Consider the following 13,979-nt stretch of genomic DNA (forward strand, 5'->3'; position numbering starts at 1 on the left):
GGAAACCTCGTTTTCATGAAAAGAGATTAAAGGACTTTGTTTTACTCAGTTTAGCAGATAAAAAGCTAATATAAGTGAAAGGACAGAACTGTCAGTTCTGGCATGAAAAACACAGCCATGAATATACTTATACTTGACATCAGAAGGATTTTAAGCATCATGTTCTGGAAGAGCCTTTCAGCAGAGCAATGGTGACACTGGAATTCTCTAATGGAAAGAATTCACCTGCCCAGAGATTATATTCTGTGGTCACTCATACTTTTGGGGTGGTGCAGATGATGATTCAGACAAGTTCTTTGCTCACAAATATAGAAAAACACAAAAGTAAACTCCTGAAGGCTACGACAGGCATCAAGTAATTCCTAGGTAGTAAATTGGATCAGATGAAAGTATTCTTCACGGTAAGACAACAAAAGACACTTTGGGATTTTATTGGTTTATTCTTGGAGATGAGACCAAGGGGAGCTGAACAAACACTGTGGGAAGTGGAGTCCAAATTTCCTCACTGTATCCCCGTATTTCATCATCTGTTTTGAGTATAATTCCAGCACTAGATATAGACTTCTCAGGGTCCAAACAGTGTTTCTGTAGCCTTTAAATCTGTAACATCTCTCTTTGGTGACGTTCAGTTCACACCAACCCAGTCTCCAACCTTACCTTTTATTATCCAGGCTTAAGAGGCATATGTCAGAGTTCGGATAATGATCCAAAAGACAGTAAAATCATTGAAATCAACCTACTAAAACTGACAAAAGAATGAAACAAGTTGGCTCATTGTTTATACTTAATTACCCAAAGAAAGAAAATGAGACACGCTCCGTTGTTCAGCTCTTGAATTGACTAAGAGTCCCATCCCTTGTAAAACATTTTTAGTGGTTCAGGGAGTCTTGCATTCAAAGATTTAGAGAATATATTTAAAGGGAAAAAAGAAAAAGTCAAGTGTGTCCCACTGTGAGTGAAATGTGTTTCCATCATTCAGTACTGTTGTTTTCTTAACACATTGTTGGGGCTGAATTGTGAAGACTGGCATCAAAATGAAACTCAAAGTATATAAGGGGTTCAAATATATGTTATTTTTGGGGAGTTGATTTCTTCTGACAGCCAGCTGTGTTTGTATTTTGGAGCATTATTTGAAATCAAGGGTCATCTCTGCTGGCAATTACACTGGGAAAAATTAACTGGCACAGCCAAGGGAGAGAGTTTGATTCAAATACCATTTACAGCTAAATGGGAATACTTTAGGCTGATTATAAAAGAGAGGCAGAGTGTCAAAATCTGAAAATACATATTAACAGAATATGTAACAAAGGGACTGTTTTCCTTAGGAGATTAATAAGTAATATATTTCACTTTAAAATGGAGCGATCTGCCCATTGAAATGGGAATCCTTTTCAAGAAATCCCAGATGCATCAGGGTTCTGGCCATGAAGAATGACTCTAAAAATACAAACTTCACATTAAGTTCCTAATGCTCCAAAGGCATACATCAGCATGACTTTTCTTATTATTTATGGAGTTTATTGAATGCTAGGAATTTAGGAGTTTACTTGGACTATGCTGTGACAAAAATAAAAGGTTTTTTTCTGGAGTCCAGATATAAATATGAAAAGCTTTGGGGATCAAGCTAGCAAAATTTAATTCAAACTGTGAAGCTATATTTTAGGCAGACCATAATGGCCTTCTGGTTTTAACACAAATGTGCAGTGTGAATTCAGCTGCAGCCAGAAGAACCACCAGCCGGAACTTCTGCCATATTCTGCCTTCCTTCCTCTCTTCCTCTCTTCCTCTCTTCCTCTCTTTCTCTCTTCCTCTCTTCTCTTTCTTTCTGTCTTTCTGCCTTTCTTACAGTCTTTCTTTTACAGTGGGAAGAAAAGCATAACTGCCAAGCACCGACTGTTTATCTTCCCCATACCCATCAGGACCTCTAAGGCAGCACAGCTTTTGATGGGAATTCACTGCAGGTCTAGGTCAGCAGAAAATAACCACTCCAGAGGCAAGAGGAAAACAGAGATGAATTGCTTCTGTGATCAGCTTACTCTTGGAACTAGTCTTCGTGCAAGGCAGGCATGTGTTCTCCAAATGCCTACAGGCATGCCCTAACCCCTAAACAGATGGCTGAATTTGCAAACTGCTATGAATTATCAGTTTGCAGGTGTAAGTGTAAAGAAGTAAGTTAGGATGGATTTGGTTTCTATGTAATTTAATGAATACGAAAGTGTGTTTCTTATACTGCTATTATACAAGAAACCTATACCTTAAATTTTCCTTTGTGGGAGTAATGTAAGAGTCAAGTCAGAGACTGCACATCCTTGTGTGGAAATGACTATAGTATGTAAAGGAGAAGTTGATACACCTATTGACATGATAGACATTGATCAAAAATGAGGAACTGAGTTCTTCGACACTTTTAGTTACCCTTATTGTAGGGCATTAGTGACTATAATTAATTTTTTCTTGTACATGAACATGAATTTTGAATTCCTCTTTTATTCTATGAAAGCTGCATTGCAGTATTAGTGGAACACATTTGAGGGCATAACTTTTTTAAAATTTACAGCATATTTGCCCAGAGAGGTGGTTGGGTCCATGGGTGCATTTGAGGTCAGGATGGACAGGGCTCTGAGCAGACTGATCTATCTGTAGACATCCCTATACATTGCAGAGGAGTTGAACTGGATGGCCTTTAAAGGTCCTTTCAACTGAAACAGTTCTGTGATTCTGTGATTCTGTGATAGAAATTGTTCTACCAAGTTGCCTTTTTCACTGGTTAAAACGACTTGAGATGATATCTGTCTTCCTTACCTACATTTCCCTTTGACAATGAATATTTTCTTTGTTTACTATACCAAAATGTTTTCATAAATGTCTGTTCGTAAAAAAAGGGGTAAACTGCATCTCTGATCTGTCAGCCTAGTGACTTAAAGTTGTCACTAAAACAGCAATTTGACTTGAGAGTTAAATCAATGGGAAACTGAATGGCTCCAATAGTAGCTTTGTTCAGGTTAATCTGACAAATGAGCAAAGAGATCAAGAATTTGCCAGGGGTAAATGACAGAGAATTTCCTACTCAAGGTTTGAATTAATTTCAATTTGAATTTTGAGGATCATTTCAAGTTCAAATGCTTTTTGTTTCATTCTAAAAATAAATAAATAAATAAATAAAAACCTTGTGATATATGTGAATATTCTTCCTAGCTCTATAAATGGCCATTTCGTCTTTCACTGTAGTAAACACAAAGTTCTTGTTACTACCTCTCCTTGGGTATTCAGTATGAAAATATACATGGCTAGCCCATATATCTCTGCCATACTGTCAAAATACTAGCAAACAGTTTATCAGACTTGCTTCTTAAATGTTTAGTTCACAGCCCTTTTGTGCATAAATACAAACATGGATCCCTGGCCTTGATGAGGCTAAATTTTACTAGTGTAGAACACTGAGAAACCCCATGATTTGATGGCTATAATAAAATAATAATCATTTTTATTCTCTTTTAGACTCCCCCAGCAGGGGAAGGGCAACATGTACAACAAAAAGATATCTGAAATGTTATTCATTTTGTTCAAAACTTAAAAGCAACTGATGAATTTTGAAAAGTGCACAGCATTGGCCTAAACATTGTCAGTTTCTGCAGAAATGAGAGGTAAGGCTCCTGTTGACTTCAACAATGCTTGATTGTAAAATCATCACTTTTGGCTTTCTTTGTAGGTAGATAGATAGAATTACAGCTAATCCACAATATAAATGGTCTCCAAAGTTAGTATCTTTTTTTTTTTTTTCAAAACCATTTTTTGTTATTCAGAAACCAAATGCATTCCTATGTCCAAAAGAAAGAGATTCTTCCTTTCTATACTTTGAGGTGATTGTGCTGTTATTTTTAACTGCATCATGATACATCTCTAGAGATCAGCTTTTGGCTTCCTTGTTTTCCAAACGTCCCTGCATTGTTGTATTTGATCTTATTAAATGGTTTCCCTCTGTTTCTACCCTGCTGCTTTTGCCAATGTGCTCTGCACGTAGCGCTTCATGCCGTAAAGCACCTGATTAAAGTGATCCTATCTTCATTTTCCATCTGTTCAGCTAAGTTTTCTGGAGGAAGAGGGTATATTTCAAGGAATGTCTGCCTCCAGAAAGGACCCATGATAAACTATTTTCCACTAACAGCAATAATGCCAGTAAGCTTATGGATAATGATTTAAAAGCTGAAAAAAAAAAATCATTTGTAACCCCACCATTAATAGTACTTAAAAAGTAAATATCAAGCTCCAACTGCTAGTATTTGCCTATGCGTCTGTTGTTTGGGCAATAAGAAGTAAATAAAATTAATAATAAAATACAATTGATATCAGCTACACACACCTCTGTTAGTAGTTCCTGATCTTCTAGATTTGTAATAATTTAAAGTGAAAAAAAAATTCCTTCCTTTTTTTTTTTTTTTTGGCCACTTTTCATTGCATCTGAAACAGATAACTCTTATAAGAAGTAAGGAGGATATTGAATTGCCCTGCACTTTGGATAACTTTTCTGATTTCCTCTCCTGAGAGAGAAGCGTATCATACTTGGTAGAAAGGGACTTCAAATTTCTGATAAATAAACCCAGTCTGTCCTTCAGGACAAAGTCTAGCTTGAAGATAAAGAGAATGATTGCTTCCTTTACAGACAGAGCAGTGTTGTGCAGGATACAATACATCACAATTTTAAATATAGATGTTTCAAATCATCTTCCCAGAAGATTCCAGTCTTCACTGTGAGGAGATCAAACATCCACAGTCCAATCTTTCTATTTTAAAGACATTTTTAGCCCTGTTCGTTATGGGAAAATATCCATTATTGCCTAAATTTATAACTATGTGCCCACTGGAATCAGATGCTACATTCAGATGGCATGGCTGCTGTGTAAGACCTACTATCTTTAGAGCAGCTTTACCTGGAAGTGACAGCATTCAGCTTCCCCAAGAAGACTTCTATAAGGGACTTAAGCCAGACCCTAACAATGAATTGACATTGACAATAGCAGGGTACAAAAGATGATTTAACTGCTTTCTTTGAAAAGCTTCTGTTTGTCCAAGGAGATAGGCACACCTGCCACAGGGAACTTCAACCATTTGTTGGCTGATCTCTGCAAAAGCAGAAGCTTTCAAAGTTATTGAAGAAGAAGAAAGAGATGAACATCTCACATATATCCTCTAAACCTCAAAGCTGTTGGCAAGGGACTGTGATGAGCAGGAGGCCCAGCAGAGGACACTGCACCTGGAGGCAGGGAGGTCTGGCTTTCACTAGAGCTATATTTTATATGTGAAAACAAAAGATGAAAACAAGAAGCATGGCACATGCTTTGCATAGAGTAGGAATTCAGAGTATGGAGAATAGTCCTTCTCCATACTCTGCATAGAGTAGGAATTCACTATGAATTCAGCTCAGAGGAATAACTAGGGAGGCAAAATGACCTCCAAACATCCTCCTTATTTACATTAGCATCATTGCTGAGCCTGGTGCTATACAGTATGGGACATCCCTTTGACCAGTTTTGGTCAGCTGTGCTGGTTCTGTCCCCTCTCAGCTCCTTGTGCCCCACTTGCTTCTGGCTGGGCAGCATAAAAAGCAGAAATATCCTTGACTTAGTGTAGGCACTGCTCAGCAACAACTAAAACATCAATGCATCCGTTTTCATCAGAAATCTAAAACATGTCATTATACAAGCCTCTGCAAAGAGAACATGATAAACTGCAAGCTTGCAATCTCTTTAGAGGTTATCATCCTCTACATAACATGGGTATTTGGTTTTGTTTGTTTGGGGTTTTTTGGCATTTTGTAATGTTAGTATCCACAGTGCAGTGGATTTAATAGATCTATTAAAAGGATGCAAACTAGATGAATCTGTGGTCCGCCCCAGTGTGACTGCTTTGTATGCTTCTGGCATGTGAAGAAAAGTCTCCTTATTGTGCCTTGACTGTTCAGATGCAGATGGAGAAAAAACAGAGGACTGCTTTGAATACACTCATGAGGTAGAAATTGAAGTCCTTTCTCAGAAACAAGCTAACTGTTAGTGATTTGTAGATCAATGCCTGCATTATTTAAAATGTGCATTTTCTCATTGCAAGTATCTGACTTGAAATTTGCCTCATAAATTCCGCTCTTCCCAATTTCCTATGCACTCTTTTCTTTGAAGTTTTTCAGGCCACCACAAAAACTCTGCAGTTTTGTTTTGATTTTCTCCCAGACTGTCAGAAATTAGGGAAAGAAAAAGAGAAGTCATTTTAAGATAGAAACCTAAGACTTCAGTAGGGCTGGCATTTTAGAGACCTCATTTTCCATTCTTCAGGCAGGCAGATCTTGCTGTGAGGTTGCTTTCCAATGCTCTCTGTGTGCTGATGAGGGGGTTACAGGGTCTGTGGAAAGAGACTCCTGTACTCTGAGCTGAAGAGGAGCATGATTGTATTTGAAAGTTCTTTATTTAACCCCAGACAAGGTAGTATCAAATGAACCTGCATCGCTGACCAAGTACATCATGTCCCTGTGAGCCAAGTTAAAAACAGCCTTAATTTCTGTTCCTTTTAAAGTATTTGATTTTCTAATATTTTTTGTAATTACACAACCTGGGAGTTGATTTATTTTCTCAGTATTTGTGATCCTAATTAAACCTCACATTTATTATTAACATTGCATCCTATTTGCTAGGGCAGAACAACCTCTAGAGGCTTGGTCCTGTTACGCTATGACACCCGAGGCCCAGAACCTCTCTAATTATTGAGGCTGCCTGTGCTCTGTTAAGATACTACCCCATTTAATCCCCTCTTGCTTTTACAGTCTGGGAATGGTTTCTTCTCCTAGTATTTGAAGTTCAAATTAAGCCTCATGTTTATTAGTAAGTGTATCATTGCATAAGAGAAACACAAACCCTCTGAGAAAGATCAGAGAGTGTTATAGCATCAAGGGATTCTCCACAGTGTAGCTGGGGTCGGGGCAGTACCAACACCGTTGGCTTAATAGTTAACAGAAAAAAAAACAACAAACAAAGTAACATCTGAGGGAACAGAAAAGCCTGAAACTTAGAATGTAGCTATCAGCGCTAACTTTGAGATTTAATAGGGGTGGGAAGAGGCTGCAAAGATCTCAGTGCTATCCATGAACTAAAGGATCATCACAGTGGTGCAGTTGGTGCAGTCGGTGCAGTCGGTGCAGTCAGTGCATTAGTGCAATAGGATATACCGTTGTACAAACAAGCACAGCCACTTTGGCAGCCAAGTCTTTTTGCATGCCCTCCTCTCATGCACAGATACACTGTAGGTTTTAACCGAAAACATAAGAGAATAAAAATAATCTCTATTGTGAAGCAGTGAACTTGAACTTGTATTGGCAGCTTGAGCTGTATTATTGATTCTACCATGGTCTCACTATGATGACTATATATAGAATTATACAAATGCTTTCTTACCAAAATGTTGCTTGCTCCTTTTCTCTCTAATGCCTTTGCCCCGGTGTTTCATCATGTTCTAATCAACTTCATTCTGCTGCTGATTTCATATTTGCCTCTGATCTACAGCTGACTCTGTCTCTGCTCACAGCTCAAAGACATCAGCCTAAATGCAATAATGAGATGAGACCACAAAAAATAGCACATTTTCTGTGAGGAATCTTCTCCCTGCAGGTATCAAGACTTCAGCTCCTTTTTACTCAACAAGAATATCATCCTCAGCCCTGTGAACTTCTGCTTGCTTTGCAGATCTGGATTCACTTATCTGTAATGAAATTGGAACAAATAGGAAAAATTCCTTCTGCTACCTGAATAAAAGGATAGCAATCCTAAAAGGCTACAGTCTAGATTGGTAGATTGAATTCAGGCAAACTCGAGATGGCAACCAAAAACTGAATTGCTTCCATTTTCAATAAAGATAATGGTCTTGAATGTAGAGCAAAATGGGCAGCAAGGCCATGGAAATAAGAAATTACCATGCCATGGGTAAAAGCAGTGCTTAAAAAATCCAGTGTTCTTACATCTTGAAGGAGCAGATAACCTGCATCTGGCCCAGTGTTATAAGTCTAGCAGCAGGGAATTTTAACTAGATTTTTTGAATCCACAGAACAGTTTCAATAACTGGAGCAAAGCAGGTATGTGTAGCATGTGAATGAAACTGAACTGCCCATTGCCAACTGTGAGCCTGACCTGGATGGGCCTTGCAGGGCAAAAAGGTCTTTTTATATTGGACCAAATAAATAAATAAATAAATAAAAGAGCAGCTAAACAGATCAATGCAACATCAATATTTTACCAAACATCGGTTCTGCCAGACTAATTTGATAGCTCTCCTTAATAAGTGAGCCAGCCTTCCAGAAAAAAAAGTACAGTAGATCTAATCTACCTGGAGATCAGTAAAGCATTTAGTGTAGCCCCTATAGTACATTCTTAGTTGAGCTAGATGGGAATCAGCACAAGATCTAGAAGGTGGGAAACAGCTATTATAAAGGAGATAACTTTGTAGGCTGTTTCAAGAGAGAATTACAAGCCTGAAGAGAGGCTACCTTTGGGCTCCCTCAGACAGCAGCTTTGGAATGAAAATTGAAATTTTCCAAAGCAAAAACTCAGATGAGCATGGGACCTGCCTGCACCATCTTTTACATCAAAATGAGAGCCTGAATTTCATCCAGTGTGATCGGCTGTGAACCATATCTTGATCCAAAGCTATGTGACCACATTACTGCAGTTCTCTTATGCTAAGTCAGGGAATGAGAGACTCACACATATTTGCTAAAACGCAAATATTCTGTGAAGAAACCATTCCTGTTCAGTTGGGCTAAAATCATAAAGGTTGATAAAGACCACTAGGATCACCTTTTTTAACTATCAATCCACCATTTTCACCAGCCACATCCCTCAGTGCCATTACTCCTTTGTTTCAGGACAAAAGTACAAAAGTGAATTTAAGCAATAGCACTAAGACAGAAGGGCTCACAGAAGCACATGCCGATCTTAGCTGGGAAGAGGTAAATGAGTTCCGTGTGGTAATTTAAAAATCTGCTTCTTATTGTTTCTCAGCTGTTAGCTGTTGCCTCCCAACTGGGCCTGTGCTTGAGCATGTGCTAATTGGACCCAACAAGGAATGGTAAGGTAGGTTAAAAAGCCAAAGCTTTGGCTTAGCTTTTGGCCTGGGATATAGGGAAGTTGTACTTGTTCTGTTTAGCATCTGGAAAATGAAATGTTTGCCTGAAGCAGAGGACAAGGTTAGCACAAGAACAAATTGTTATAATCTGGCCATAAATACATTTTGGCTGGAATAATTTTTAAAATATTTCTCATGGACATAGAAGTGGGAATTTGGAAAATCCATTTGTGGAAGGGGCTGCATACCATTCCCACTCAACACCAGGCGACAAGCTCAGTAGTTGTGGGCATCCCTTCAAGCTCTTTGTTCTTACCTTTGGGTGAATTACTAGCAAAGCACTGTAGTATTATGTAGCTTAGAATATATTGCACAAGCCAGAAAATGAATGCAAAACACAGCTTGATTTTTGGTTCCCAGGTGGAGTTTTCAGAACTGGCATGCACAGCAACCATCTGATCTCATTAGATATGGAAGCCGTCAAGAGATGATAAACATAGAATCCCACAGCACCATTTTTTGCTGTTACATCTTAAAAGCTGAACAGCATTTAATGCCAAGCTGACTAAAACACTGCCATTTGAAATATTGCCATCCTCATGTGTTGACTTAAGGAAATGTGTGAGGGCCGTGCACACCCCGCTCAAATAAAGATTCTTGTGTTCTTGTTGTTAGCTTGCTAGAAGATGTAAGGGCTCAAAGACTGAATCCAAGGAGGGAATTTAGAAGAGAGCTTAAAGCTCAGCTGTGTGGCTGCCAGTGGCAGGATAACAGAGTGCATGTAGAGTTTCCAAAAAGTACTCATGGTGCATATGTACTGTTCAATAAACTCATACAATCAGGTACATGTGTTCAGCCAGCTTCTTTCTGCCTGCCAGGTGGGTTTGTCCATAGTCCCTGGTTTCCGTACAACAATCTGTTTTTGTGTATGTGTGTCTTCAATAGTAATTTTCTCCTGTAAGTTTGAAAAGCACAAAACATTGATGCAAAACAGCTTTCAGAAATTTCACACATCAGTGTAAACATATGTGTAGGGAAGGTGAATGGAGGGAATTTATTCTGTCATCTTTATTTGTTTTTTATAAATACTTGTAAGATATAATGATCCAATTACTTCAACAATAGAAATGATTGAATGAGCTCATGAAATAAGAAGGGTAGTTAATGATGATTACAGTAAAGTTCTACTTTAGTACTCTTGTTGTATTTATTACATAAGGAATAGCTGCTGTGTACTCTCAGAAATCAGAGAGATACTTGCTTTTGAATTGTTCTGGGACCACAGCTTGTTTCGTATAGTTGTTTCCTACCATACTTCTCACTGGAGGAGGCAGGATTTTCTAAAGGAGAAATGCCAGTGATTATTTTTTAGATCTTTTTCTTCATTTCAGTAAGAAATCAGTTAGGCTGCTAAAATAAATGGATGCCACCAGACATATAAATGATGTCTTGGCTAATGAGCCCACTGTGTCTCACTGAACTGATATGCCCTTTATCATCTCAGCTACTGATGTGGACACAGGTGAAAAGCTGCATTATAAGCACAGCAATCAGAAGAAAAAGTGGGCAGAAACATTATTTTCAGAATGTAGGATGTATAGTATTATATAATTTAGTATATATACATGATACATTATATGTATGTACAATATTTATAATGCATCATTTGAAGACTACAGAATATTTTATCAAGTCATACATCCCCTTGATATATATTCTAAGACCTGACTGAAGCATTAGATTGTCCATTTTGGCCTTCAGGATATCAAAGGATGCAGCATTTCAGTCTGTTACCCTTTACCAAATGAAAGAATTTGTTTGCATATCAGTCAAACAGATATCCTGTCGATATCAATACTGTGTGTAAATCTTAGCAGTGGTTTTAAAACTTTGTGTTGATGTATTCTTATTGATCTTCTCTCCTGCATTCTGTCTCTGTCATAAGATCAGTTATTTCCTCCTGCTGAGTAGATTAGTCCTATGGGGAGCTGGGAATCATCTGAGAGATACTGTGCTGTGTTAGGGATATCCTTCCAGGCATGGGGAAATCCAAAAAATCATCCTAAAAGATACCAACAAAGAAACTTCTTGGGAACAGCCCCATAGAGTGGAGCCTATCAGATAATGCAGAGAAATGCTGTGCTGAGGGCCTTTCCATCATGAAGGATCTGGTAGAGAAATTGAGAAAATTATTGTGTGGCTACAGTGAAGATATACTGAGCCTAGGGAAAAACCAGTAAGATGGGAGAGCTCTTACAAAGTCTGGAAAGCCTTTGAGGTTGGATGACGATTTATGTGGGCATTGTAGCCCATTATGTGCTAAAGGACTGTTTGAAGGTGACAAGTAGGCAGGAGGTTTTCAAGGAATCATACAATCATTTTAAGTTGGAAAGGACTTTTAGAGGCCATCTTGTTCAACTCCCATGCAGTGAACAGGGACACCTACAGCTCCATCAAGTGCTCAGTGCCCCATCCAGCTTGGCCTTGAATGTCTTCAGGGACAGAGCTTCCACCATCTCTCTGGGCAAACTGTGTTAGTGCCTCACCACCTTTATGGCAGAAAATTTCTTCCTTATATCCAGTCTAAATCTCCCCTTTAAAACGTTTTGAGTAACATTGTATCCCATGACAGTTAATCATGTTCAAAAGGAGAAGAGCATGAAGGAAAAATGTTTGTGTTTGTTATTTAATGTGAAATGGACAGTCACCTAAGGCATCTCATAGTCCCATAGCAACACAGAGTAATTCCTCATTGTGTTTCCTAATTATATGCCATAAATATCAGTCACAGTTCATGTTACCTGCAGTTATCTGTAATCCGGGTACATGAACCCAAAATAAATTAGCCAGTTTCTATAGTCTGCTATTAAATGTACTTCAGCGTGGGGTACATCTGATTGCTGAGAGAGCTGAGGGAAAACAACTCTGTAATCTCATACTATAAATCACACCTTCTTACCCCAGAGCACTTTTAACTGCATTTCTTAACACAAGATCTGCATCGGTGTAAAAGTTTGGCCTTGTCTCTCTGTTGAATCTTCTAAATTTTTGTACTTGCACAGGGTGAAAAGAATTGCACTTGAGGCAAAGGCAGATCTCTGACTGTAAAAAGCACCCAAAAAATAGAATATGAGAATATGAGAAATTCACTGCATTTTACAACATGGGAACAATACATTTACTCTAGATTTCCTTAAAAAAGAATGTATATGAAACTCTGGCTATCAGAAAGCTGCTTATGACCAGAATATTTTCTTATAGCAGAGTGCTCCTTATATCTTTAGATTAGACACTTGTAAAATAGGCCATTATGTGTAATAAAAAGCATTTAATGAAACTTTCATTTGGAGGACACTGAATTCAACAGACTTAACTTCGACACTGACAAATGTCTCACAAAAGATGATTTGCATGGAAACCACTGGGGTCTCATTTTAGTTCCTGTAACAAACCAGAACAGTGATTTTTATCATTTCAAAGTCATTTATATTAGCCTGCAGCTACATGACACAATAGCAATGCTTGGGAACGTAGCAGTACATCATCTGTATAAGTGGCATAACTTTCACTGCTGTGATAATCATTTGCAGAGCTTGTATCATAAATATAAACCTGTTCCAGGTGGGGGGGGGAGGGGGTTGGAAGTCTAATTGATCCATTAATTCCCAGAAAGACTTGTTATCATGTACCACCTGATTACCTCCATGGTAACATGGACTTATATTGAAAAGTATGGTTTTCAGGTTGGCTTATCATTTTGCGTGAATTTTAGGAGACAAGATTTCTCTACTTCAGTTTTTCACAGTTGTAGTACTACATCATGCAAGTAACAGATAAAATGCATGAAAACATTTGTGTCAACTAATTCTCTTCATTGCAGGAAAGAACGATGTTTGGGATCTGATTAATATTCTAAATTGAAAATAATAAGAGTCTTGGGAAGACTGTGGGTTCAAATTTTTGTGTGAAAATTGTTATATGATAGTAAAACAAACCTGTCTAACTGGAGACACAAACAAAGAAAACAAAGGAGGCATAAAGGAAAATCAATGCAAATGTAGAGCCTTCAAAAATCTAAAAGGGTCGATAAATACACTCTGATGTTAATAACACTGGGTTAGATTTATTAACCATCTAGACATCTGAGAAAGAATTTATATAAAAACTTAACTCCTCTATTATAAGGATTTATATTAGAAGTTAATCTTCGCAAAAGTCTATTACAGTAGGCAGCCTCTTTACTTAAAAAAAGCTCCCCATAGCAGTGATATTTCTTGTATAAATCACTCCTAACTGCCACAAAAAATGAAACTAGATTTTAAACCCATGATAACAGTTTTCAAAAACATCTGAGTTCTCTTGAGAACAATTTAGGTGAGATTTTTCAAAGCTATTTGAGGACCCAGAAACTTAACATGAGCCAGCAGTGTGCTCTTGCAGCTCAGAAGGCAAATGGGAGCCTGGGCTCCATCAGGAGAGGGGTGGCCAGCAGGAATAGGGAGGTGATTGTCCCTCCTCTACTCTGCTCTTGTGAGGCCCCATCTGGAGTACTGTGTCCAGGTATGGACATTTAGGTAGGATGTTAGGGGGAAGTTCTTCACTAGGATAGTGGTGAGGTCCTGGAACAGAGGATGCTCCTTCCCATGGAGGTGTTCAAGGCCAGGTTGGATGGGGTCCTGGGCAACCTGATCTAGTAAACATGGAAGTTTGGTGGCCCTGCCAGGCAGAGGGGTTGGAGTTTCATGATCCTTGAGGTCCCTTCCAACCCGGGTCATTCTGTGTTTCTGTGATTCTGTGACACAAATGCCATTGATTTAATGGGAGCCAAACACTTCCTGGTTTAGTTCAGAGTTTGTTTGGATTGAGACAACAAGGAATCT

This window comes from Coturnix japonica, chromosome 1 (genome assembly GCF_054131305.1).
Source record: "Coturnix japonica strain WE chromosome 1, WE-NBRP24, whole genome shotgun sequence".
Lineage (NCBI taxonomy): Eukaryota > Metazoa > Chordata > Aves > Galliformes > Phasianidae > Coturnix > Coturnix japonica.